Source organism: Anomaloglossus baeobatrachus, chromosome 7 (assembly GCF_048569485.1).
Source record: "Anomaloglossus baeobatrachus isolate aAnoBae1 chromosome 7, aAnoBae1.hap1, whole genome shotgun sequence".
Classification (NCBI taxonomy): domain Eukaryota; kingdom Metazoa; phylum Chordata; class Amphibia; order Anura; family Aromobatidae; genus Anomaloglossus; species Anomaloglossus baeobatrachus.
In genome coordinates, this window is record NC_134359.1 from 259,963,325 (window position 1) to 259,986,503 (window position 23,179).

At 48.1% G+C, this 23,179-nt stretch overlaps 2 protein-coding genes across 4 annotated transcripts in view; one reads left to right on the forward strand and one right to left on the reverse strand.

Moving 5' to 3' along the window:
* The window catches only part of CHLSN (cholesin), a 420,909-nt gene that overhangs the window by 199,931 nt on the left and 197,799 nt on the right, over positions 1–23,179 (reverse strand). The gene's annotated exons all lie outside the window — the stretch shown is intronic.
* The window catches only part of LOC142245405 (uncharacterized), a 33,914-nt gene continuing 20,752 nt past the window's right edge, over positions 10,018–23,179 (forward strand). Inside the window, exon 1 of the mRNA XM_075318078.1 lies at positions 10,018–10,102. The gene's annotated coding sequence lies outside the window, so the exon portion shown is untranslated. The remainder of the gene's footprint in view (positions 10,103–23,179) is intronic.

A 23,179-nucleotide genomic window follows, 5' to 3' on the forward strand; every position in this document is an offset into this window, starting at 1 on the left:
ACGCGCTTCCCCCATCCACCCTCAGTGTGGACACTCACAGCCCATTAGTAGTGGTCACCCATCATCTACGGTCTATTATAAACCACAAATTATTCCGTCGTACTGGATCTCTTGATACATATGCTATTCAATAACTTGGGTAATACATGCAGTATAGAAATAACATATATAGTAACAAAAATTAATACACCCCTCACATTTTTGTAAATATTTTATTATATCTTTTCATGGGACAACACCGAACATCTGACAGTTTGATACAATATAAAGAAATCAGCACGTAGCATATATAACAGTGTAAATTTGGTGCTCTCTAAATAAAGAGTATCTTTGATAATCCGCTGCCAACAAAACTGCCGGTAACAAAAGTAGGCATACCCTCTAAGTGAAAATGGGCAAATTGAGCCCAATGTGTCATATTTTGTGTAGCCACCATTATTTTCAGGCACTGCCTTAACTCTCTTGGGCATGGAGGTCACTAGAGCTTCACAGGAGCCACTGGATCCTCTTCCCTCCTCCATGATGACATCACAGAGCTGGGGGGTGTTAGACACCTTGCGCTCCTCCTCTTGCCGTTTGAGGAGGCCCCACAAATGCTCAATAGGGTGTAGGTCTGGAGACGCTTGGTCAGTCCAGCACCTTCACCCTCAGTTTCTTTAGCAGGGCAGGGGTTGTCTTCAAGGTGTATTTGGGGTCATTATGTAAGAGGGTGACCTATGGTCAAGTGCTTTTCTGCAAACCCCATGGATTGCCTTATAAATGTGTATGTGTAAAGAATGGAAATATTAATGTGATAGACTCCCTAAAGGAGTGTGTTATGAAGGTTCTAGGATGTTTTATAAGGTAATGTCGCCACCTATAGGTCGGTTATTGTATTACGGGTATTTTGTATGATGATTAGTTGTTAATGTGGGTGGAGACAGAGCAGAGGCTACAGGCAGCAGCCATCTTAGAAAGTCAGTTAGTGTGATGACAGAGTGAAGAGAGGATGTAGGACCCTTGCCTGCCAGGCCAGGCGGGCCTGCTTCCGGCAGGCTGGACCCAGAAAATCACAGGTATGAAGACTACTGGAGGTACGGAGCCGAAGGCTCAGGGTTGGTGTTAGCAGAGCACCTGAAAGCCCTCCTTTTCTACAGCGGAGGTGAGACCAGGAGTAACCGGATGGGAGGAACAAGGGGTCCGAAGCAAGAGAGAGACCCTGTGCCAGGAAGTCCTCAAGCAGCAAGCAGGAGTAGTTATGTGTAAAGCAGAAACAAGATGAATGTATACCATACCATACCATGAGCAATGGTACTGAAAGATGCATTGCCTCACATACTGTGAATATATACTGTATGTTGATATGGACATGCTGAGTAAAGTTATAGTTGAAGAGAAGTGTCTGGTGTCCTCTGAATTCTGTGTTGTACTGAAACTGAAAAGTGGGAACCAGCTGCCACTGGCGGCCTAAGAGCGGCCCAGAAGATCGGGACAGCAGGGGTCTCTGGCCCACAAGTGAGTACCACGCACCACAAGTCCCAGCAAATTTCCCCTTTAACTATAGAGGAGGTCAAGGAATGGACTGATGCTGCAAGGCTACTCAGCAGCTGGGATTCATCCCCGCCCACGACTACAATTGCCCCGTGGTACCCCTACAATAAACTGGTGTAGTCAGCAGGATTCAGTGTTTGTTATGGACAGAGCCGAGGACAGAAATGACCCAGCTGCACCAGTGGCACTTCCGCTAGATGAGGGTCCCCTGGCAGCCGTGGCGAATGCAGGAGGGTATGTGCCGAATGAGGTCCGAATGAGATCCAGCGAGTCACAAACTAAGGCCCAGACAGAAATGTCACCAAACTGTATATACTGGAAGGAAGAGGGAAGAGGCTCAAACAGAAATTGCGTTTACAATTACTTTCCAGTCACTACTATACAAAGGGCTTCACTGATGCCTCTGCTCTGTGCCAGTCATTGCACTGGTTGACTATCCACTACAGAATCCAACATAAACTTATCACTCTGACCCACAAAGCTCTCCACAGTTCCGCACTGCCCAACATCTCCTCCCTCATCTCTGTCTATCACCCCACCCGTGCCCTTCACTCTGCTAATGACCTAAGACTGACATACTCAACAATTCGAACCTCTCTCTCCCGTCTTCAAGATTACTCACGAGCTGGATGCTCTGGAACCTTTGTACTTACGTGCTCTCCCGGCCTTTGACCTCGGTAATGTCCCCTGACTATGGCTTTGCTCCTCCTTGGCTTTATATGTGACTTCCTGGCTTCTGACCCCCTTGCTTCTATTTGACTATGGCTTGCTCACTCCCCTATATTGACGTGACATCCCGGTTTTACTTTGGCTTGTCTGACTAGTCTTAAGGGGGCTTTACACGGTAGCGATATCGGTACCGATATCGCTAGCGTGCGTACCCGCCCCCATCGTTTGTGTGACACGGGCATATCGCTATCCATCGCGCATAAAATCGCGCTCCCTCGTCACACGGCTTACCTGCCCTGCGACGTCGCTCTGGCCGGCGATCTGCCTCCTTTCTAAGGGGGCGGTTCATGCGGCGTCACAGCGACGTCACATGGCAGGCGTCTAATAGAAGCGGAGGGGCGGAGATGAGCGGGACGTAACATCCCGCCCACCCCCTTCATTCCGCATTGCCGATGGAGGCAGGTAAGGAGATGTTCCTTGCTCCTGCGGTGTCACACACAGCGATGTGTGCTGCCGCAGGAACGAGGAACAACATCGCTAATGAGAGGTAAACGATTTTTTGTTTTAGGATGACCTCTCCGCGGCAAACGATTTTGTCCGCTTTTGCGATCGTTTTAGGTCGCACATAAGTGTCAAACGCTGCGATATCGTTAATGACGCCGGATGTGCGTCACTAACTACGTGACCCCGACGATAAATCATTAACGATATCATAGCGTGTAAAGCCCCCGTTACTCTTGTGCTAGCGACCCCTGATGGGCTTTTGTATTACTGCACTTTGGAGTTCTATTTCCACTAAAAGGGGCTTTACACGCTACGATAATCGCTAATTCGAAGTCGTTGGGGTCACGGAATTTGTGACGCACATCCGGCCGCATTAGCGATGCCGCTGCGTGTGACACCTATGAGCGATTTTGCATCGTCGCAAAAACGTGCAAAATCGCTCATCGGTGACATGGGGGTCCATTCTCAAATATCGTTACTGCAGCAGTAACGAAGTTATTCCTCATTCCTGCGGAAGCACACATCGCTCCGTGTGACACCGCAGGAACGAGGAACCTCTCCTTACCTGCCTCCCACCCGCAATGCAAAGGAAGGAGGTGGCCAGGATGTTATGTCCCGCTCATCTCCGCCCTTCCGCTTCTATTGGGCGGCGGCTCAGTGACGCTGCTGTGACGCTGAACGAACCGCCCCCTTAGAAAGGAGGCGGTTCGCCGGTCACAGCTCCGTCACCGGGCAGGTAAGTACGTGTGACGGGTCTGGGCGATGTTGTGCGGCACGGGCAGCGATTTGCCCGTGTCGCACAACAGATGGGGGCGGGTACCCACGCTAGCGATATCGGTACCGATATCGCAGCGTGTAAAGCGGCCTTTAGTCCCGGTGACCTCTATTGGAAGCTTGACAGCACCAATCCAGAAACATCTGTGAGAAATGTAGAAGTAAAGAAGTAAATCTAATAAACTATAGAAACCACAGTGATATGTCCACTACTGATCTCCCTTGTGGGTGCCCGGCTGATTCCAAGAAGGTAAATGAATGAGCATACGTAAGGTCTAAGCAGAGGGCAGAAAGGATCAGTAAGAGTACCCACACCTTAAGACATCACCACTAACAGTGGGAAAACCTGTTTCATAAGTAACTTCCTTATTGTAATGTGGTTATATCCAGAAAAACGAGACTTTCCTGTAAATTATGACAAACGCTCCAGTATTGAGTGGACACGGTGTTAGGGCCCCTATAATAACATGGTGCAGTAATCATAAAAACAAAACAAAACACCAAAAGGGGAATAGAAAAAATATTAAACAGCTTAAAGATCACAATACCGGACAACCACAACAGCAGAGTCAATAACATTACATTTTATAGATTTTAGGGATGCTTTAGAATATACTAATCTAACGCAAAAACAGACAAGTGGGTGGGGTTTCTATTATGCCCTCCTCTTTTTGGCCCAGGACACATCGATTTTAGGATAGTTTGCATCTGTGTCATAATATTATTAAAGAGAACCTGTCACCAGGTTTTCCCCTTATAAGCTGCAGCCACCACCAATGAGCCCTTATATACATCATTCTGGAATACTGTATATAAGAGCCCAAGCCGCTTTGTAGAACATAAAAAAATTACCTTTATTGTATTCACCTAGGGGGTGGTCCAGTACGATGGGTGCTCTCAGGTCCGACACCTCCTCTCTGCTGCGATCACCGTACTCCTTCTTCTGAGGCGCATGTGGATGATGCGTCCTACATCATCCACACAGAGGTCTCCATTGTGTTCCTGCGTATGTGCACATTGCTCTACCCTCAGCACGGGAGATCAAAGTATTGTAGTGCGCATGTGCAGGGTTTTTGATGTTTTCTCACGCCTATGCATTACAGTACTTTGCTCTTCTGCCCTCAGCAGGGCAGATCAAATTACGCATGCGCAGGAGCGTAATGGTGGCCTCATTGTGGAGGGCAGAGCAGGCATGAGAAAAGGTCAAAAACAGCCAGCGCCTGCGCACTACAATACTTTGATCAGTCCTTAGCAGGGGAGATCAAAGTGCGCATGCGCAGGAGCGCAATGGAGGTTTCTCTGTGGATGACATGGGAAGCATCATCCACACGGTGCTCAGAAGAAGGATGATGGTGGAGATCGCAGCAGAGAGGAGGCACCGGACCGCCCCCGTAGGTGAGTATTATAAAGGGGTTTTTTTTACGTTATACAGAGCGACCTGGGCTCTTATATACAGTATTCTAGAATGCTCTGTATAAGGGCTCACTGGTGGTAGCTCCGGCTTATAAGGGAAAATCTGGTGACAAGTTCCCTTTAATAGCCTTTCACTGACTCATAATCAACCCTACCGCTTTGTTCCTCTGTACTGGTCTAATTTTATCCGGGAACTATGAGCAACATTTTATTTTTACCTAAAAATTTCATAAAATGACTGATGGGGGCTTCTTAAAGGGAACCTGTCACCATGAAAATGCAGTCCAATTTTACAGAGCTGAGCAGATTGATCTATAGTTCTGTGATTAAATATTCAGTAAAATCGGTGTTTTAATCAGTTAAGCCTCTGCTATCTGGGATTTTCAGTCCAGAGGGCGGTCCTATCAGTGATTGACAGATTTCTTTCTATAAGTGTGATACAGAGACAACGGTCAATCCCTGATAGGACCGCCCTCTGGACCAAAAATCCTAGAGAACAGAGGTTTTACTGATTAACAAACAGGTTATACTAACTCTTTTCTCACAAAGCTATACATCTCCTCCTGCTGTATAAATATGGAGTGAACTTTACAATGTCAAATATAATAGAATATGAAAAAGGGAACTTAAAGGGAACCTGCCACCAGATTTGGTGACTATAAGCTGCGACCACCACCAGTGGGCTCTTATATACAGCATTCTAACATGCTGTATATAATAGCGCAGGCCGCTGTGTAGAACGTAAAAATCACTTTATAATACTCACCTAAGGGGCGGTGCGGTGCAGACTGGTCGGATGGGTGTCTCTGTTCTCTGGGTCCGGCGCCTCCTCTTTCGGCCATCTATGTCCTCCTTCTTCTGAAGCCTGCGTGCATGACGCGTCCTAGGTCATCCACACTCCCCGGCATTGAGGTCCCGCACAGGCGCACTTTTATCTTCCCTGAGAAGAGCAGATCAAAGTATTGTCGTGCGCCTGCGCATGACCTCAATGCAGGCTAATGTGGATGACGTAGGACGCATCATGCACCCAGGCTTCAGAAGGAGGACAAAGATGTCCGAAAGAGGAGGCGCCGGTACCGGAGACACCCATCCGACCAGTCTGCACCGCACCACCCCTTAGGTGAGTATTATAAAGTGATTTTTACGTTCTACACAGCGGCCTGCGCTCTTATATACAGCATGTTAGAATTCTGTATATAAGAGCCCACAGCTTATAGTCGCCAAATCTGGTGACAGGCTCCCTTTAAAGCTTATACACCCCATTGCACATAATATATTTATTGTTCAATTGTTTGCTAAATGCATAGTTATGCAACTTTTAAAAAAGTCTTCATTAACCATTTTCTACCTTTTTCAGCTGCAGAATGAGAGAGTTATGAGCTGTGTAAAGATGTTACAAATTGTTCTGAACTCCTGCTTCATTCTGATGACGCTCTGCTTTTCTCCCTTCTCTTAGTGTTAGATAAAGTAGCAAAAGGAAAGAGGGGATTGTACATAGATCTCCATGGTGTAGAGAGGGGAGAAAGTATTTATAGTCTCAGGGAGGCCAGAGATAACAGGCTAAAGAAAAGAAGGAAAGCATATAAGGACAAAATAAATACAGATTAAAAGCTGTATGGATATATAAGCTAATAAAGAAAAAATCATCCTGGATACACACAGCTCAGATCCAACCTATATTACCGGGAGAGACAGTCACACAATAGAAAAATCTGAAACTTGGATCAAGCAGCAAACTGCATATCAGAGGGTCTGAAAATAAATGAAGGAATGAGAAACTTGCACCAATTGTAGCTATGCCCTTTCTCATGGCAGTTAGTGTGGGGAGAGTGGTGTTTGTAATGACACACAGCTCTGCTGTACTCTCACTTTCCCCACACAGACTGCCCTGAGATGAAAGCTGAAAGCGGTGTTTGTAATGACACATAGCACTATTGTACTCTACACCGGTGTTGCAGAGATCACGAAGCAGGGCTGTCGGTTAGTACATGTCTCACATAGAAAAAGCCTGTTATAAACTTTTATGAGAGCGGGTTCTTTTTTTTCCCAACAGAAAGATAGTATTAGCTCACCAGGTTCAGGAAAGTAGCCATAATGAGGGCGCGGTGCACGGAGCTCCAGACCGATTTCTGGGCAAAGTAGTAGCAACAATAGAAAGGAGGGAATCCAGCATCCACAGAAAAAAATGCAGTTAAAATGTAAAATTTCACCATAATTCCATAGATAAAAAAAAGCAAAAAATTGAATATTCTAAAAACATGGAGCACAGACTAAGCCTAAGAGCTACGCCCGAAACTTGTAGACCACTTGTATGCTCCTTATGGCACATAGTTTTATAATATTCAAGTTTTTGCTATTTTAACCATGGAATAAAGGTGAAGTTTTATCTACATTTTTTCTGCGGATGCTGAATTACCTCCTTTCTATTGTTGCTATCCCTGCATGACATTTCCTGCTTATGATTCTTCATGCATAGGAAAAATTACACGCCCTGAGAAGAATCTCTGGTAACGTCCCCTTCGACTTAGCATAAATTAGAATATAAATTGGTCTAGCTAATTTCTCTGTAACAGAGATAAGAACTTAAAAGGAATCTGCCAGCAGGTTGTTGCTATGTAAGCTGAAGACAGCATGCTGTTAGGGGTACTTCTCACATAGCGAGATCGCTAGCGAGATCGCTGCTGATTCACGTTTTTTGTGACGCAGCAGTGACCTCATTAGCAATCTTGCTGTGTGTGACACTGAGCAGCGATCTGGCCCCTGCTGTGAAATCGCTGATCGTTACACACTGCTCTGGTTCATTTTTTACTCGTTGCTCTCCCGCTGTGAACCAAGCATCGCTGTGTTTGACAGCGAGAGAGCAACGATCTGCATGTGCAGGGAGCAGGGAGCCGGCTTCTGATAGCTGCGGACTCTGGTAACCAAGGTACACATCGGGTAACTAAGCAAAGCACTTTGCTTGGTTACCCGATATTTACCTTGGTTACTAGCGTACACCGCTCTCAGGCTGCCAGTACTGGCTCCCTGCACTCATAGCCAGAGTACACATCGGGTAACTATGCGAAGCACTTTGCTTATTAACCCGATGTGTACCCTGGCTACGGGTGCAGGGAGCCAGTGCTAAGCGGTGTGCGTAACCAGTGTAAATATCGGGTAACCAAGCAAAGCATTTTGCTTGGTTACCCGATATTTACCTTGGTTACCAAGCGCAGCATCGTTTCCACGAGTCGCTGCCGGCTGGTGGCTGGTTGCTGGTGAGATCTGCCTGATTGACAGCTCACCAGCGACCATGTAGCGATGCACCAGCGATCCTGACCAGGTCATATCGTGGTCGGAATCGCTGGTACGTCATTTAGTGAGACGGTACCCTTAGGGATGTCTGTCTTGACAAGGTCTGAACTTTATTTGTGATGTTTGTTTAAGCAGCAGGACTTTTCGTTGCTTGTACCACAATGTCATGAGAATGGCAGTCCGGCATGGCCCCTCCTTTGACATCTCACTGTCAATGTACAATCTCTATAGAGAGCCTGGTGCGGGCAGGGACAGCTCTCAGCTCTGCTACATGGCTAAATCTAAAAATTCTGGTTGTGTCAGAACGGTTGCAGGCAGTAATCTAAGTGATACATTGTTGGATTCAGGATCTGTTTGCCTACATCATGCTGCTCTCTGATGAGGTAGCCAAAACCTGCTGACATGTTCCCTTTAATTCTGATTGTGTCAGAACGGCTGACGCCAGTAATCTAAGTGATACATCGATGGATTTAGGATTTCTTTGCCTACATTATACTGCTCTCAGATGAGGAAGCAAAAACCTTCTGACACATTCCCTTTTACTCTGATTGTGTCAGAACGGCTGCCACCAGTAATCTAAGGCGGACTTTGCACACTACGACATCGCAGGTGCAATGTCGGTGGGGTCAAATAGAAAGTGACGCACATCCGGCGTCGCAGTCGATATCGTAAAGTGCAAATCCTTTTTGATACGATTAACGAGCGCAAAAGCGTCGTTATCGTATCGTCGGTGTAGCGTTCGACATTTTCATAATGCCGGTGCAGCGATAGGTACGATGTTGTTCCTCGTTCCTGCGGCAGCACACATCGCTGTGTATGAAGCTGCAGGAGCAAGGAACATCTCCTACCCGCGTCCTGGCTGCAATGCGGAAGGAAGGAGGTGGGCGGGATGTTTACATCTTGCTCATCTCCGCCCCTCCGCTATTGGCCACCTGCCGTGTGACGTCGCTATGACGCTGCACGACCCGCCCCCTTAGGAAGGAGGTGAGTCGCCGGCCAGAGCGACGTCGCAGGGCAGGTGAGTGCATGTGAAGCTGCCGTAGCGATAATGTTCGCTACGGCAGCAATCACAAGATATCGCTGCTGCGACGGGGGCGGGGACTATCGCGCTCGGCATCGCAAGCATCGGCGTGCAAAGTACCCCTTAGTGATACATCATTGGATTCAGGATTTCTTTGCCTACATCATGCAAAAACCTGCTGACAGATGCTCTTGAAAATAAGACATTTTATTCAGCTTTGCAGCCACTATTACAATAATGTGGCCTGTTTAGATTCTCTTTTAACAATACGCCACTTTCTAATGACACATTCCCTTTACCTGAATGTTCCTTACAATATCGCATAAATCTGCAGGAGGTGGGACCTTTACGCCGCTGCTTTTGCTCCGTTTCCCATTCCGCGGGGATCACAATCCATTTGAAATCTACTGAAAAATGCCGGAATCTGCACTAGAAATACAAGGTAAATTTGTCTCCTCTGCACACGACCAATATATGAATGCTGTAAACATAAAAAGAACAAAAACAGCGGATTCTGTATAGTTCTATTATCTAAGTGAAGGTTATCCCATATCCCATCCATATCAGAATCTGAAAATGAAAGGACGTCCTCACAGCACGTCACCACGGATTAACAATAACAAGACACGTTTGCCTTTTGTGGTCTTTCATATTCTGTCACATGGTGCGGTAGGAAAAAGAAAAAAAAAAAAAAGTAAAAAAAACCAGCCAGCTAAAAATGTAACCTGAACTTCTCAAATTGCTTGTAACTTCCGTTACTGCCCCAGGACGGTTAAATCATAGCATTGAAGCTCTGGGATTCTGGGCAGAGCTGCAGAGGAGGATGGCAGGGCGCTCCAAACCCAGCTCGGAGTAGAATGTGTGCGCTCGGTCCTCGCTGACAACAAGTGACATTATAAGGTAAGTGATTAATAGCATGAAATCTGTAGGTTTTCTATATTGTGTAGCTGCAGAGTAAGGTAACGTACTGGGAAGGGGGGTGTAAAGGGAATGTTTATTCTGGCCCCGGCAGGAATTTTAGGAAAGTATCAGCACATCTGTCCCACGTCAGCATTACCGGGCACAGCCTGCCAACTGATTACAGAAGAGAAAAGGTCTGAGGCGCAGGGATAAATGTACTGAAGTCATGATGTTTCGGAACAGACATTTAAAGAAAATATGTATGGTATGCCATCAGGGGCGTAACTAGCGTTTGATGGGCCCCAGTGCAAAATTTGGACCTGGGACCCCCATCCCTGCATGTTGATAAGATGTATATGTATGTATACATTTAGCGTTTTAAATCCTATAACGACATACGATATGCCATCCCCCTATTATGTAGTAATGTCCCCCTACCTGTTCTAATACACCCCATCCCGAGCTACTTCCTGGTAAATATGTCCCCTCTCCTGGTATATTTGTCCCCCATCCTGGCCTACTTCCCGGTAAATATGTCCCCCATCTTGGTATATATGTCCCCCATCCTGGGCTACTTCCTGGTAAATATGTACCCCACCCTGGTATATACGGTATGTCTCCCATCCTGGGCTACTTCCTGGTAAATATGTCCCCCCTCCTGGTATACAAGTCCCCTATCCTGTGCTACTTCCTGGAAAACATGTTCCCCATCCTGGTATATATGTCTCCCATCCTAGGCTAGTTCCTGGTAAATATGTCCCCTATCCTGGTATATATGTCCCCCATCCTGGGCTAGTTACTGGTAAATATGTCCACCATCTTGGTATATATGTCTTCCAACTTGGTATATATGCCCCCTATCTTGGTATATATGCCCCACATCCTTGTATATACCGTCCCCCTCCTGGCACCATTCTGTTATATACTGTCCCCTTCCTGGTATTTATATTCCTCTCCTGGGCGCCTCCTGGTATATACTATACTCGCCCTGCCCGGCTGCCACGTCGCACAGCATCCTCCTCCACAGCAGGCATCCATGTTATGCCAACTCATGAGGTCATTGCCATGATGTGCCGCCTCAGTCACGGGGACGCCACTGAAAGCTGCCGGCTTCTGTTTTCCAGCACCATGTATCGCAGTGCAGCAACCCGACAGGTCTCTATGCTGCGATGCGTTTCAGCTGGACGTGCGCCCTAGGACGCACATCCAGCTGAAGCTGGGGCTGGCGGGCCCCACCACCACCGGGCCTGGTTGCAGTCGCGATCCCTGCAACCGTGATCGTTCCGCCCTTGTATGCCATCAGACAATAGTCACAATCAAACAATAGAAATATAACCAGAGTGAAGATTTATATTTTAAATGTAATCACAGTGGCATGCGTATGGCACAAATGTGGTGTCCCTCAGGGTGTCTGTTTGCCAGTAGGCTACAAGTAGGCAAAAAAATTGACTTTCTAGAAATTTCAGCACAAATCATTGAAAAATGTGCCAGACAATTCTCCACCGAAATAGGACCACTTCCAACATTACTTTTCAAAAGTGGGGAGAAAATTTAAAAAATTTGAGACTGTGACGTACGGCAAAATTTGTACCTTTTATAGCTTAGTAAACAGGCATAAATAATCTAATAAAGTCCCTTTTTTGTCTTCTTTCTGGTCTGCTTGGATTTTTTTCGGTGGCAACGACATGATTGTTCGTTCAGGGTAACAGAAACACAGAGACCCCCATTAATGTAAGCTGCTGATGCGTCTATATATTTTTTATAACTGGAGGTAAACCTTAGAGGAGTTTTAAACTTTTTCACTTTATTTTTTTGGGGTGGGATACTTTATAGAACACTTTCCCCGAGTAGCTCAGTAGTACTGTTATAGTCATTGGCATTCAAAAAAAGCGCGTACTCCGGCCCAAGATATTGTCCATGGGAGCTTTTTATAGAACACTAAAAGCATCCATACACACTGGAGAAAAGTTGGCCATGTGCAATGTTATTGGTCGGACTAGCTGTTTCTTTTATGTTTATGAGGGCTTCCCAACTCCCCTGTAACAGATTAAGGGTGTCCCGATTCCCCTACGACAAATGAAGTCTTTCCGACTCCCCTGTGACAGAAGGCTTCCCGACTCCCCTGCGACAGATGACGTCCTCCCGACTCCCCAATGACAGAGGAAGGCTTCCCGACTGCCCTGTGACAGACTAAGGCGGGCTTTGCACACTACCGACATCGCAGGTGCGATGTCGGTGGGGTCATGTCGAAAGTGATGCACTTCCTGCGTCGCTCTCGACATCGTAGTGTGTAAATCCTAGATGATACGATTAACGATCACAAAAGCGTCGTAATCGTATCATCGGTGTAGCGTCGGCGAATTCCATAATTACGCTGACGCGATGGTCCGATGTTGTTCCTCGCTCCTGCGGCAGCACACATCGCTGTGTGTGAAGTCGCAGGAGCGAGGAACATTTCCTACCTGCGTCACCGCGGCTCCCGTCGGCTATGTGGAAGGACAGAGGTGGGCAGGATGTTTACATCCCGCTCATCTCCGCCCCTCCGCTCCTATTGGCCACCTGCAGTGTGACGTCGCAGTGACGCCGCACGACCCGCCCCCTTAATAAGGAGGCGGTTCGCCGGCCACAGCGACGTCGCACGGCAGGTGAGTGCATGTGAAGCTACCGTAGCGATAATATTCGCTACGGCAGCTATCACAAAGATATTGCAGCTGCGACGGGAGCGGGGGCTATCGCGCTCGACATCACAGCATCAGCTTGCGATGTCGTAGTGTGCAAAGCCCGCCTAAGGCTTCCCATCTCCCTTGCGACAGACAAAGGTTTCCCGACTTCCCTGCGACAGAAGGCTTCACGACTCCCCTGAGACAGATGAAGTCCTCCCGACTCCCAAGTGATAGATGAAGTCTTCCCGACTCCCCTGCGACACAGGAAAACATCCCGACTGCTGTGTGACGGACTAAGGCTTCCCGTCTCTCTTGCGACAGACGAAGGTTTCCCGACTTCCCTGCAACAGATGAAGTCTTTCTGATTCCCCTGCAACAGATGAAGTTTTCCCAACTTCCCTGAGACAGATGAAGACTTCCCGACTCCCCTGCAATAGATGTTCTCTTCCTGACTCCCCTGCGACAGCTGAAGACTTCCCGACTCCCCTGCAATAGATGTTCTCTTCCCAACTCCACTGCAACAGATTAAGGTTTCCGACTCCCCTGCAACGGATGACAGCATGTTGAATTTCAAAGTTGTTCTCCTTAGAAGTAAGCAACAACTTTTACGTTCGTTCCTTTCCACTAACCTCAGCTTCCTATTACAGTGTCCTCTTTGTACACGGAATGGGTGGAGAAATTATAAATATAGTTGGAAATGTAAAAAAAAATACTATGTTTAAAACAAGAAACCATGAATTCAAGACTCTTATTAGTTATTCCTAAGGGTTGGAGATGAGCAAATATTTTGTTAGATCCAAGTTTGGTCATGAGCAAATCAGTTTGCAATTTACTTTTGGTTATTTGCGCTTTTGACATATAGAGAATAGACTGTACCTCCGACCTCAACTGGCCAACAATCTAAATTAAGGGTATATTCACATGTGGTGCAAATTCTGTGGATATTCAGTTCTGTTTTGCAAGTGCAAAATCACCACAATATGCAAACAAAAAATAATCTCAAAATATACCTATGATGATGACCTTTATATGTTAACTAGCTGTAGAACCCGGCGTTTCCCGGGATAGTAACTAAGTCTGTCTCTCTGCCACTCACCCGCTCTCCCCGTCTCCCACACTCCCCGTCTCCCACACTCCCTCTCACCACCAAAATAATATTAACGGACATGTAAGCTTTCTTGCACTAAGAATGTCCTTTGTTACCTATAGCAACCATTCAGAGCTCCTATTTATTACTTGTAGCAAAATAGAAGCAGAGCTGTGATTTGTTGCTATAGGCCACCTGATAAATATCCAGGCTACTGTCAAAACAGCCAATATATTGCCTCCTAAAACCCCACACAATTAGTAAACAAGTAAGGTCATGTGACTCTACAACAGCGTTGGCTAAAGGGTGCTTTACACGTAATGATATTGCTAACGATAGGTCATCGGGGTCATGGAATTCGCGACGCACATCCGGTGTCATTAGCGACGTCGTTGCGTGTAACAGCTACAAGATAGTGTCAACGATCAAAAATACTCACCTAATCGTTGATCGTTGACACGTCGTTCATTTTCAAAAAATCGTTGCTCGTTGTGGACGCAGGTTGTTTGTCGTTCCTGAGGCAGCACACATCGCTACATGTGACACCCCGGGAACGACGAACAAAGATGACACCCCGGGAACGACGAACAAAGAGGTGGGCGTGTCGTTAATGTGGCTGGTCTCTGCCCCTCCGCTTCTATTGGTTGGCCGATGTGTGACGTCGCTGTGACGGCTCACGAACCTCCCCCTTAACAAAGAGATTGTTCGCCGCCAACAGCGACGTCGCTAGGAAGGTAAGTACGTGTGTTGGGTGTTAGCGATATTGTATCACCACGGGCAGCGATTTGCCTGTGATGCACAAACGACAGGGGCGGGTGCTATCGCTAGCGATGTCGCTGCGTGTAAAGCAGCCTTAAGTGTCACCACCAAAATCATAATAATTTACACAAGCTATTCTTATATTAAGAATGTCTTTCATTGCCTATAGTAACCAATCAAAGCTCCTTTACCTCTAACAAAATAGGAGCATACCTGTGATTGGTTGCTGTAGTCCACCCGATAAATATCCATCAAAACAGCCAATATATTGCCTCAAATATCCAAAGAGTTTCTGTGAATCCTCACAGTGCGCAGTGGTGCTGGGAGCGGGTTGTCACGTGATCGCAAGTATGTGATTTGTATAATTCTGGCCACACTCCGACTAGACGTGTGCAGCCTTCACTTACTTGAACTGCATTGAGCAAAGTTCTGGCCACATTCCGACTAGACGTGTGCAGCCTTCACTTACTTGAACTGCATTGAGCAAAGTTCTGGCCACATTCCGACTAGACGTGTGCAGCCTTCACTTACTTGAACTGCATTGAGCAAAGTTCTGGCCACATTCCGACTAGATGTGTGCAGCCTTCACTTACTTGAACTGCATTGAGCAAAGTTCTGGCCACATTCCGACTAGACGTGTGCAGCCTTCACTTACTTGAACTGCATTGAGCAAAGTTCTGGCCACATTCCGACTAGACGTGTGCAGCCTTCACTTACTTGAACTGCATTGAGCAAAGTTCTGGCCACATTCCGACTAGACGTGTGCAGCCTTCACTTACTTGAACTGCATTGAGCAAAGTTCTGGCCACATTCCGACTAGACGTGTGTAGCCTTCACTTACTTGAACTGCATTGAGCAAAGTTCTGGCCACATTCCGACTAGACGTGTGCAGCCTTCACTTACTTGAACTGCATTGAGCAAAGTTCTGGCCACATTCCGACTAGATGTGTGCAGCCTTCACTTACTTGAACTGCATTGAGCAAAGTTCTGGCCACATTCCGACTAGACGTGTGCAGCCTTCACTTACTTGAACTGCATTGAGCAAAGTTCTGGCCACATTCCGACTAGACGTGTGCAGCCTTCACTTACTTGAACTGCATTGAGCAAAGTTCTGGCCACATTCCGACTAGACGTGTGCAGCCTTCACTTACTTGAACTGCATTGAGCAAAGGCGGCGTACGTCTAGTTGGCAGGTGACCACGCATCGGAGAATCCTGACAGCACACAGTGAGCGAAATGTGAGGATACACAAGTCTGCAGTCAAATAGAGAGATTGCTGACCTGAACCCCAAGCCTGGACAAACCCTTTAGGGCCAAATCCATCTTTGAGAATGAATCCACGTGGCTGCACATTTTCTTACAGAAATTTCTGTGAATGAAAATTTGCTGCTTTTTTAGAAATATCACTGATTTTAGAGTTGCTGTAAAACATTGATGTTTTTGAGCGTACACAAAAAGAAAAATGCATAAAAAATGCACTTAAAAATTTAAAAACTTAAAAAGTGATGGACAACCCTTTGAACATTTATGTAGTTATTGAGCTTTATTAACATAACAGGAACCCTTGTAATGGTATGATCATCATGGAATAACTGATGAAAACCCATGATCAGACACATCTTATCATTGGGAAACACCTCCCTTCAGCACAGGGAAGGGGCGGTGGGGCAATACCCTTTGTAAGAGGAAAGAACTGAATTACATAATGGCAAACAGCTTTTTACAGAAATGTTTGAAAATCCCTTCCACTTGGCATGCTGTACATTAGACATGAAAACGTCCGTCGTACAGTCCCTATACAAACTGCGCGGACGAGCAAGGACTCGCAGTTTTGACTGCAGTTTTTCATCATTGAGATAAAAATGACTGTAGCAAAAAAGCATAAAACAGACATAAAAATGTACTAAAAAAAGGTGTGTAATTATAGAGGCTTTCTAACAACACACAGTATTTTTCATACAGAAAAAAAAATGGATAAAAACAAAAAGCTATATGTGAACAAATCCTTAATTGGGGTTCACACAATGGGTTTCCAATATTTTAAGAAGAAACTTTCACCAGTTTCAGAAAAAGATGTAAAATCACCATGTTTTTACTATGTTTTCAGAATCAAGGCAAAAAAAAATGCTTTGATACACACACAAAAAAAACCAAAACACTTTAGCGAGCAGTTTTCATGAAATCACATTTACTTTGCAGGTAAACAAAGCAGATTTCAGATTTTCTGACAAAAAAAAAAATAAAATAAAATAAAAAAGGCAGTAATTAGGGTATGTGGAAACATGGCTTTGCGGGTCCACATTTCACAGGGCCTGTGATTTTGTGAAATTTAACAAGCTGGATCCTTCTACCCCCGCTACCACTGCCACCATTCCCTGGGACTATGTCCATTACATCGGTGGACACATAAAAGGCGCACTTCTCTCCTATTCTCTGCATTATGCCCCCTTTAACCTCACATATGATTTACCTCTGCATTCTCGAGCACCTCACCCATACCACAGACGCCCTGAGCACCATCTGATATTGCAGACTGCTTCCCCAAAAAAAAGAGAATTTTGTTTACTTACCGTAAATTCTTTTTCTTATAGTTCCATATTGGGAGACCCAGACATTGGGTGTATAGCTTCTGCCTCCGGAGGACACACAAAGTACTACACTAAAAAGTGTAGCTCCTCCCTCTGAGCATATACACCCCCTGGATAACCAAATATAGCCAGTTTAGTGCAAAAGCTGAAGGAGAATAGCCACCCACAAGGAGAGATAGAGCAAGAACCGGAACAACCGGAGCCTCTGTCTACAACAACAGCCGGTGATAACACGCGGAACGAGAAACTGCCAACAGGCAACAGGGAGGGTGCTGGGTCTCCCAATACGGAACTATAAGAAAAAGAATTTACGGTAAGTAAACAAAATTCTCTTTTTCTTTATCGTTCCTATGGGAGACCCAGACATTGGGACGTCTCAAAGCAGTCCATGGGTGGGAATAAACAGAAAACTGAGAAGTAGGCGAAACCTAACTTCACAAATGGGCGACAGCCGCCTGAAGGATGCGTCTGCCCAAGCTCGCATCTGCCGAAGCATGAGCATGCACTTGGTAGTGCTTCGAAAAGGTATGCAGACTAGTCCAAGTGGCAGCCTGACAGACCTGCTGAGCCGTAGCCTGGTGCCTGAAAGCCCAAGAGGCACCGACAGCTCTGGTAGGCATCGGAAATAGCCGACCTAATCCAACGAGCTAAGGTCGGCTTAGAAGCCGAGAGGCCCTTACGCCGACCTGTGGTCAGCACAAAAAGAGAGGTGCACCGCCTAAGAACAGCGGTGCGAGACACATAGATCCGGAGCGCCCGCACCAGATCCAGGGTATGCAACGCTTTTTCAAAGCGATGAACAGGAGCCGGACAAAAGGAAGGCAGGGAAATGTCCTGGTTAAGGTGGAAAGGAGAAACCACCTTAGGGAGAAAGTCCGGAGTCGGACGGAGAACCACCTGTCTTGATGAAAAACCAAAAAAGGTGACTCTGAAGAGAGCGCAGCCAAATCAGAGACTCTCCTGAGGGAAGTTATGGCCACTAGAAAGACCACTTTCTGTGAAAGACGAGACAAAGAAACCTCCCTAAGAGGCTCAAAGGGGGGTTTCTGCAAAGCCGTGAGGACCAGATTAAGGTCCCAGGGATCCAAAGGCCGCCGGTAAGGCGGAATGATGTGAGATGCGCCCTGCATGAAGGTGCGCACCTGAGCCAGCCGGGCGATACGCCGCTGGAACAACACTGACAGAGCCGAGATCTGTCCCTTGAGGGAATTGAGGGATAGTCCTAGCTGCAGACCGGACTGTAGAAAGGACAGGAGGGTCGGCAAGGAAAAAGGCCAAGGAAAAAGGCCAAGGAGCATGGCCGGAAGAGCGACACCAGGACAGGAAAATTCTCCAGGTCCTGTGATAGATTTTGGCCGAGGAAGACTTCCGAGCCCGAGTCATAGTGGAGATGACTTCAGGAGGGATACCAGAAGTCGTCAAGATCAAGGACTCAAGAGCCACGCCGTCAATCTGAGAGCCGCAGAATTCTGGCGGAAAAACGGACCTTGTGAGAGAAGGTCTGGACGGTCCGGGAGATGCCACGGCACCTGTACGGACAGATGGAGCAGGTCTGGGTACCAAGCTCGCCTGGGCCAGTCTGGAGCAATGAGGATGACCCGACGGTCCTCCATTCTGATCTTGCGCAGGACTCTGGGCAAGAGAGCTAGAGGGGGAAACACGTAAGACAGACAAAACTGGGACCAATCTTGCACCAGCGCGTCCGCTGCAAAGGCCTGAGGATCGTGGGAGCGAGCCACGTAAACCGGAACCTTGTTGATGTGCCGGGATGCCATTAGATCCACTTCCGGAGTGCCCCACTTGCGGCAGATTGACCGAAACACTGCCGGATGCAGAGCCCACTCGCCGCTGTCCACGGTTTGACGGCTGAGATAATCTGCCTCCCAGTTTTCCACGCCTAGGATGTGGACTGCGGATATGGTGGACTTGGAGTCCTCCGTCCACTGAAGGATGCGTTGAACCTCCAACATTGCCAGGCGGCTGCGTGTCCCGCCCTGGTGATTGATGTAGGCAACCGCTGTCGTGTTGTCTGACTGGACTCGAATGTGCTTGCCCGCCAACAGGTGGTAAAAGGCTAAGAGAGCTAGAAACACAGCTCTGATTTCCAGCACATTGATCGAGAGGGCTGATTCGTACGGAGTCCAAGTGCCCTGCGCTCTGTGGTGGAGATATACTGCTCCCCAGCCGGATAGACTGGCATCCGTGGTGAGGATCACCCAGGACGGGGCCAGGAAGGAGCGTCCCTGAGACAGAGAGAGGGGCCGAAGCCACCACTGAAGGGAGCCCCTGGTCTGTGGCGACAGAGCCACTAACCTGTGCAAAGAGGAAGTCCGCTTGTCCCAACAGCGGAGAATGTCCAGCTGCAGAGGACGCAGATGGAACTGGGCAAAGGGAACCGCTTCCATTGACGCCACCATCTGACCCAGCACCTGCATTAGGTGCCTGATGGAATGACGGCGGGGCCTCAGCAAAGAGCGCACCGCCAGATGGAGGGACTGCTGTTTGACTAAGGGCAGCTTCACAAGTTCCGGCAGAGTCTCGAATTGCATCCCTAGGTACGTGAGCTTCTGGGTCGGAGTCAGAGTGGACTTGGGCAGAATGACAAGCCACCCGAATTGGACTAGAGTGGCGAGAGTGGCGAGAGTGAGCGAGACACTCCGCTGACAGTCTGCACTAGATGAAGCCTTGACTAGAAGGTCGTCCAGGTAAGGGATCACTGCCAACCCCTGGAGGTGCAGAACCGCAACCACTGCTGCCATGACCTTGGTAAATACTCGACGGGCTGTGGCTAACCCGAAGGGGAGAGCCACGAATTGGAAATGTTCCTCTCCGATTGCAAAACGTAGCCAACGCTGGTGTGAAACTGCAATTGGCACATGCAGATAGGCATCTCTGATGTCGATGGATGCTAGGAAATCTCCTTGGGTCATTGAGGCAATGACTGATCGCAGAGACTCCAAGCGAAAATGCCGCACCTGAACATGCTTGTTGAGAAGCTTGAGATCCAGGATGGGCTGGAAGGAACCGTCCTTTTTGGGGACTAGGAAGAGATTTGAGTAGAAACCTCTGAACCGTTCCCGGGCGGGAACCGGTACAGTTACTCTGTTGGCCTGCAAGGATGCCACGGCCTGTGAAAAGGCGGCGGCCTTGGAGCAGGGGGGAGTTGACAGAAAAAATCTGTTTGGCGGGCTGGAAGAGAATTCTATCCTGTAGCCGTGGGAGATGATATCCTGCACCCACTGATCGGAGACGTGTTGAAACCACACGTCGCCAAAGTGGGAGAGTCTGCCATCGACCAAGGACATTGCTGGCGCGGCCAGATAGGCAAGAGGAGGCTGCCTTAGTGGCAGCAGCTCCTGCGTGGGTTTTTGGTCCTTGGCTGAGTTAGTGGACGAGGCCGAGGGCTTAGAGGACGACCAGTTGGAGGAACGAAAAGAACGAAACCTCGACTGGTTCCTGCCCTAGACATGGTTTTAGTTTGTGGCATGGAAGTACTCTTCCCGCCAGTAGCTTCTTTAATAATTTCATCCAGTTGTTCACCGAACAGCCTGGACCCAGCAAATGGGAGCCCAGCAAGGTACTTCTTTGAAGAAGCGTCTGCCTACCACTCTCGAAGCCACAAGATCCTGCGGATAGCGAGGGAATTAGCCGAAGCCACCGCAGTGCGGTGAGAAGCCTCTAGCATGGCAGACATGGCATAGGATGAAAAGGCTGAAGCCTGGAAGTTAAGGCAACCATTTCGGGCATAGAGTCCCTGGTGAGGGAATGCATCTCCTCTAGAGAAGCAGAGATGGCTTTGAGAGCCCACACTGCTGCAAAAGATGGGGAGAACGAGGCCCCTGCCGCCTCATATACAGATTTGGCCAGAAGGTCAACCTGGCGGTCAGTGAGGTGCCATCAGCCACTTATACAACTGTCCGGGCTGAGAGTCTAGACACCAGAGGGTCTACCTTTGGTGAATGAGCCCACTCCTTGACCACCACTGGTGGAAAGGGAAAACGGTCATCAGAACCACACTTTGGGAAGCGTTTGTCAGGACAGGCCCTAGGCTTGGTCACAGTGGCCTGAAAACTGGAGTGGTTAAAGAACACACTCCTTGTTCTCTTAGGCAAGGTAAACTGGTGCTTTTCTGCCAGAGAGGGTTGCTCCTCTGATACAGGCGGATTGAGGTCCAGTACAGAATTAATGGACGCAATCAAATCACTAACATCTGCGTCACTTTCGGACAGATCAATGGGGCACATGGAGGTAGCGTCCGAGCCCCCAGTAAAGGCATCCTCTTCGTCCTGCGAGTCAGCTCGTGAATCAGAGCCGCGGGACGAGGAAGGAGAGGGGGCCCTGCGTCTCCCTTTAGGAGGACGGGGTCTGAGACCAGATGAAGAATCCTCTGTGAGCTCTGCTGAGCGAGCCGTAGCAGCAGAGGCGCCCTGAGAAGGGGGCTGATGCATGCTCAGCAGAGTCCGGGACAGCTGTCCCATGGAGTCGGCAAAAGACTGGGAGATAGACTTAGAGAAGGATTCTACCCAAGCCGGGGGTTCAGCAACCGGAGCCGGAGCAGCCGGAGGGACCACTGGGGATGAGACTCCAGGCTGAGGCACCACCATGTTAGAGCAGGCATCACAATGTGGACATGTGCTCGGTTCAAGCAGTACGAGCCTACATGCAGTGCATATTGAATACAGCCTTGCTCCTCGTGTGAGACATGCTGCTGAAGTGGGGGCTCTGAGCCAGAATGATCCCCAGAGAGTATATAAGCAGGTCCACAACCGAAGGTTGTGGCTTACCAGACCGTTTGTGTGCCCTCCAGATCCCACAGCCCGGACCCCCAGAGAGATGCTGCAGCCAGCGCCGATCGCTGTGCAGACATGGCATAAGAACGCTAATAAAATGGCGCCGGAGCGAGGAGAGGGGGCGGGGGCCTACTCTAAGAGCGGGATCCGTAGGGCCAAGGAGATATACAGGGGAGGGAATATTACCTCAGAGAGAAGTGTCCCCTCCCCTGTGCCGAACGGCCGCTGGGCGGAGCCGCACTGTCCCTCTGCATGATTGACATGCAGGGGCAGTGAAATCGAAACTAGGCCTCAGGCGAAGCCGGGGCCTAAATTTAACTATGCGGCCGGCGCGCAGGCACCATCGGCGCGGTTCTCAGGTGAAAACCAGAGAACCGGCCGGAAATGTCAGAATAGATACACAGCCCACTCTCCCCAACAATAAAGTACAAGGGACCCCCCGAAAATAACGTCTCAGATACTTAGCTTGTGAGACGCAGGGTATCAAGTCCCTGGGGATGAGTGCTCCGTCCGGCAGGATCCTGAAGGGCTGCGGATGGAGACCGGTCTCCTGCAAGGCAGGGAGAACCGTGCTGGCTCCCACTTCAAGCCAGAGCCCGAGGGATGGTGAAGGAGCGCGGCATGTAAGGCTCCAGCCCTGAAATGAACCTTAACAACACCGCCGACACAGTGGGGTGAGAAGGGACATGCCGGGAGTCCAGGCTTGGACCCGCTTTTCTTCAAACTCTTTCCAAAAATCAAAAATCAGATGAGAATGCATGTGTGGATGTGTGCCTCCTGAACACAAAGCATTGAACTGGCTATATTTGGTTATCCAGGGGGTGTATATGCTCAGAGGGAGGAGCTACACTTTTTAGTGTAGTACTTTGTGTGTCCTCCGGAGGCAGAAGCTATACACCCAATGTCTGGGTCTCCCATAGGAACGATAAAGAAATCCTCAACGCTCTATTACTAAACCCTGATGAAGGCTTCTTAGAAGCTGAAACGTCGTTTTGGATGGGATGAGGTGCACCCCTTTTTGCAGAAAATCAAAAAATAAAAAAATTCTAAATTCTATTTGACCCTTTGTTGTCTCTTGAGTGCTGGAGTTACCTTTTATGATTATTTATATTTTCCTCCTAAGTACCTTATATTTGTTGAGCCGTACCCTATCTTTTATATTGAGAAGTAAAGAAAAATTTCCAGCGTCT